Genomic DNA, 6000 nt, shown 5'->3' with positions numbered 1-6000 from the left:
TGATGAGGATTCATCTTCCTCCTCTCTTAGTCATCAGTCAGACGGTGATGATTCTCCTCCAAATTCTCCTCATTCTCCAACTACTGGGCCTCTTTCGGCTAGTCAGACATTGGAGTCAACATGTGATTGGGTTTGTGATCCTTCAAATGAGAGAAGAACAAGGTCTCAATTTGAGCATACTCCACATCTCTTCTTTGCTACAGCTTCAGATCCATAGTCCTTTCAAGAAGCTTCAGGTGTCCCCGAGTGGGATGCTCTTATGCAAAAGGAGTTAAATTCCTTGGAGAGGAACCATACTTGGGATTTAGTGCCTCTTCCTAAGGGAAGGAAACTTGTTTGTTGCAAGTGGATCTACCGAACAAAATTTTCTGCAAATGGGTCGGTTGATAAGCATAAGGCTTGCCTGGTCGCCAAAGGATTCTCCCAAGTTGTTGGGATTGACAATTTTGAGACTTTTGTGCCAGTTGGCAAGCTGAATTCCATCTGACTTGTCCATGCTATTTTTACAGCCCATCGCTGGGAAGTTCATCAGATGGATGTGAAGAGATACTTTCTTCACGGTAACCTTCAGGAGGAGCTATCTATGGAGTAGCCATAGGGGTTTGTCCATGATCCTTCACTTGTTTGTCACCTTCGAAAGTCTCTCTATGGCCTTAAACAGGCCCCTCGAGCCTGGTATGTCAGGGTATGCCAAGATGGACTCCTTCCTTCTATCAGTTGGGTTTACTTGGTGCCATTCTAATCTGAACGTCTACATTTTGCAGCAGGATGATACTCTCACCTTCCTTGTTCTCTATGTTGATGACTTGTTGATCACTGGGAGTCACTCATCCTGTATCAAGGCAGTCAAAACTGCCCTTCATGATCGTTTCTTGATGTCTAGCTTAGGCCTACTCCACTACTTCTTAGGGATTGAGATCACTCAATCGCCTTCTAGTATCTTCATTGGACAACCTAAGTACGCTCTTGATATGCTCTCGAGATTTCACATGGCTGACTGTAAGCCTACATCGACTCCATTTATATCAGGAGTCAAACTTGAGGCTTCTTGTTCTTCACCCTTGGTGAATGCTACCTTGTATCGTCAATTGGTTGGAAGCCTCATATATTTGACTTACATGAGGCCTGATATTGCATATGCAGTGGGCCTAGTCTCCAAGTTCATGCAAGAGCCACATGAGATGCATTGGAAAGAAGCTAAGCAGATTCTTTGCTATGTACAGGGTACTCACAACTATGGGATTCATTATACAGCAGGCATGGATATTGACTTGGTGGGATATACAGATTCAGATTGGGCAGGTGATTCTCAAAATCACACGTCCACTTCAGAGTATTGCTTCTCTCTTGGTTTCGATCCTGTTTCTTGGTCGAGCAAGAAACAATCTGCTATTGCTCTTTCATCTACTGAGGTTGAGTATTGAGGAGCAGTTAATGTTGCTAATGAGGCCATTTGGCTTCAGAACATTCTCAATGAGTTTGGCATTTTCTTTCGAAAGCCTACAGTCATCTTTTGTGACAACCAGAGTGCTATTCAAATTTCTCGCAATCTTGTCCATCATCAACGGACCAAGCACGTTGAGATTCACATGCACTACATTCAGGAGTTGATTCATGAGTAGGTTCTTGCTCTTCAGTACTATCGGACATCAGATCAAATTGCAGAGATCTCCGTCAAACCCTTCACTGAGAAAAAGTTCATTCATTTGAGAGCTTTGCTTAGGGTACGGCAAGTGTTCTCTTTTGTTGGGGGGATTCTTAGTTCCTTCTTTCTTTCTCTCTCTCTATTCTAGGGGGGTGTACTCTCCTTTGTTGGCGGGAGCTTCTTCTTTGTTGGGGGGAGGACTATGTACATGGGTACCTCATCAGGCTTCATTTGTCGGGACCCATATGTTCACCCACCTAAGTTATGCTTAAGGGGGGTGTTAGTGTAGGTTTTTATTTTCCTAGTTGGGTTTATTATTTTCTTTTTTCCTAGGTTTTCCCTACACTTTCATTAAGCTTGCTTCGGTTAATAAAGCATGTTTACTTAAGACAAGTGAGTATTGAGGTGTCGCCATGCTATGAGGAGGTGCATTTACTATATTTAGACCATCATGGTGGTCTCTCCTCATTGGTCGGTATTGCCACCTCCACCCCTCACTTGAGTCTATATAAACATGCTACCTTGCTTGTATTTTCATATTGGATATTGGGAGATTTCTCTTGATGCTATTTTGTCGTTGAGCATTCACTGCAAGTTTCTCTAGTATTGTTATTTTGTCCATTTTATTTCCATTATTTTGTTCTAACTCTTTCAATTTGATTCTGGCTTAAATCTATTTTCTCAGATTTTAACACCTTGAAACTTCAATTGGGTTATGAATAATAATGAAAGTATTGTTAATCAAAACCTTGATATCCTAAAAGGGAATTGTTATAGTATGGGTTGGTAAAGTATGAATTAGTTATGATTTCCCAACTATTGATGTGTTATTAATTAGTGAAACTTTGGTTTGGGGAACTACATGTAACTTTGACCCATTTGGAAGTGGGAAAGTAGGCAGTCCTTGAGTGAAGGATGCCCCTATGACCTCAAGTTCCTAGGGGAAGGGTCTAGGGGGGAAATAACTACCAAGTTTACAGTTTGTTCCCAATTGCTTTAACCATCCCTCTTTAGTAGGCTCAGATGAGGCCGAAATAGGCATTAAAAGATTATGAAAGAGTTAAGAAAATTGCTAGCTTGTACATACTATATAATTTGCTTTTGAATAGCGGGTTGAAAGAAGTGAGTGGTTGACTACCATATATTCTATTTTTTTATCTATTGAGTAGAGGTCGTCTTATGTTGGATCCAAGTGATCTTATGTGATTGTGAAATTTAATCCTAGACCTATAAGACTGTGTATATACTCCTAGATCAATCCATTGTGATCTACTTGTTTTGAATTAGGAATCTCTCTTCTAGTTATAGCACTAAGCCAAGTACAGGCACTGACTTTTATGGCAACGGATAGAGATATGACCCTACAAGGGCATAAGTAGAGGAATGTGTTCCTCTAGAACCTAGACTAGTCATCTCTATCAGAGATGAGCATTGAAGAATAAATCCTATGACCCACTTAAGATAAGCTTATCCACTTGAGATTGGCATTAGTCAAGGAGCATACTATGTCAGTAGTCGATCAGTCATACTACCTTGATAGCAAATGGATACTATTAGTTACATCCAAGTGAGGGATAACCCGCATTGATCTAGGGCATTAGATAGATTCCCCCTTAAGCATGTAGACCAGGGGGGCAGTTGTATGATAGCAATGGATGTCCTTGTTGCAGAGTCATCTAATGGACTGCAAGAAAGAGAACTTCTAATGAAGAATAGGTAGGTAATAATTGGACCAACCCTTGTATAATTTGGTGATATGCTTATGTGAAAGTGGTATACTTGATTTTGGTAGAATGAGGACATGCACTCGGTGTAGTATGGGATACATTGAATCCTAATCTCACTTGCTTATTGGTATAGAAAACGAGGCAAAAGAATGTGTCCCAAGGTGTAGTGTGTGATGCACTGACATTCCTTTTATCTGGGATGCACTATGGGCAAGTGGTAGTTAGCCATTATGGATATGGCAATCCCTTACTATGTAAATGCTAGTCACTATGTATGTGATGCCTATTGAAGCTAGTCACTATATATGACTGGTGTATATTAAAGCCAGTCCCTATGAATATGTGATGTATGCTAGAGCTAGTCACTGCGTATATGTGACATAAACTAGAGCTAGTCATCATGCATGATATGTACAAGCTAGTCACCATGTGTTTATGGGAAGTGTGCTTGATTCGCTCTATATGAAAATGGGATTTGGAAGGATATGACCTCATGTGTAATTGTGTATCTATGTACACTACTTTAAGGCAATTAGAAATTGCTTTATTATTGTTGGGCTAATTTTAATAAATAGTCCTAGTTTATAGAGAGATTAGCAATCTCATACGAGAGGAGAGAATGAACTACCTCTAAACTTCAAGGGTGAACTACGAAGCCTTTGATTTCCCTCAAAGGGATACGTAGGCAAGGTCATCGATATTGAACCCTCGAGGCATAGGTCTAGATCTAATGGGGATTTTGATCTCAAGACCTTACCAACTATGAGTACAAGCATAGGTGGTGGTATAGAGTTTTCACCTCAATGGTGATTGAAGAAATTATGAAGTCAACACTTCTAAGATAGAACAAGAAGCTTGGTTGATTAAGTTGGTACTAGTGAATTAAAGAAAAAAAAAATAGTAGCAACTGAAGGGTGGTTATTATAGTATTGAACAATTGTTCAAAGAAAAGAGGCAATCCTAAATTTGTTTTGAAATCCCATCCCTGGCTTTAGGCTGGGATTGCCACTCTCCTTTATCTACTATGTTGCAACTATGTTGTTGAATAGCTTATTTGGTAGCAATTGAACTACCCGTTTAAAAGGTTTCATGCTCTTTTGAAACCTAATTTATACCCTTATAAAAAAAACTCTTCTAAATTCTGTTATTGTCTAATATTTATAAAAATTACGCAAATATTATAATTAAAAACATACTTGTTACATAAATGCAAACACATGTCAAAGAAGTTATGCTCAACCTTCCCTTATTCCTTCTCCATAGCAAATCAAAGATCCTCAACAATAAATACCTAGAACTTTTCTCTGAATATGCAATAGTAGGATAACAATTTTACATGTAAACTACTTGAATTGATCAAATCATAATAACGAATTTCAAGAAGCATTCCAACATAGCCCACTACACTATTTTTTAAGCATTTATCTTGTATTTCAAGAGATATATCTTGCTACTAGACTAACCATCAAAGTGAGACACTAGGTACGTATGTAGATTTGTTATTCAGAATATATGAATACTTAAAAACTCTATCAAACATCATCTAAATATATATATTTAAAATTACATGTTAATTACAATGTTATTTTAATGTTATAATTATATTAATTTCTTAATAATCATATATTTAGTTTTAAATTGGCATTATTTTGTATAGATGGAAAAAAATAAAGCTACTTTATTTAATATAACACACACACATAACACAAATATACCAATAAATACAATTTATTATATTTATATCAATATGCACACAAATATATACACATAAATGTCTAAAAGATCTTTATATACACAATTATAACATGAGACTCCATGCTTGTTATTGTAGAGTGTCATTTGGCTTTAAATTTTTAACCTTTATTAACATGATCATGATCATGGCATTACACTTCACCCCTTACTACCACTATAGGTACATTCATTTACATGTCAAAATATTAATATTAATTATAAACATATCATTTCCAAAATAATTATCAAAAAAAACAAAGATATGCCTCACCAAAATTATGTTTTAATAGATACATAAAATAAGAATAAAAATATTTTAAAAATGAACAAAAAAAATCAGTAAACATTAAGAATTATTAATTCATTTATAAAATATTATCTGGAACTATTATCTTATTTTATGTTATAAATTTACGTTCTATTTTAACATTCAACATTCAACATTCAATCTTTACCTGTAATATAAAATATATTATCTTGATTTGTTATCTTTAATTTATTAAAAATATTTAATTTTAAAAAATAGATTAACATTTGTCAACATGAAATTATCTTGATTTGTTATCTTTATTTTATTAAAAAATAATAATTTATAAAAATTGATTAACATTTTGTCAATATGAATCTTACTAATCATGTTTTGTAATTTATGCCTCACTGAATATTTTATTTAGCTTTTCCTATTCCTTTTGTACATTTGGATATTAAATTACAATATATATTTAAACTGATTTTTTCACATTAAATTATTTTACTTCACAGTTATGATGTCTTCCTTTTATTTACTTAAAAAACTGTTTTTTTAATTACACGTTTAATATAATGTATCTTTCCTTGAGCAGTTATTATCCTCCATGGCAGTTTAGTGACTAATAATTCAGATTACCTACTTTT

Source organism: Cryptomeria japonica, chromosome 11 (genome assembly GCF_030272615.1).
Source record: "Cryptomeria japonica chromosome 11, Sugi_1.0, whole genome shotgun sequence".
Taxonomy (NCBI): Eukaryota; Viridiplantae; Streptophyta; class Pinopsida; order Cupressales; family Cupressaceae; genus Cryptomeria; species Cryptomeria japonica.
This window is presented reverse-complemented; position numbering follows the sequence as displayed.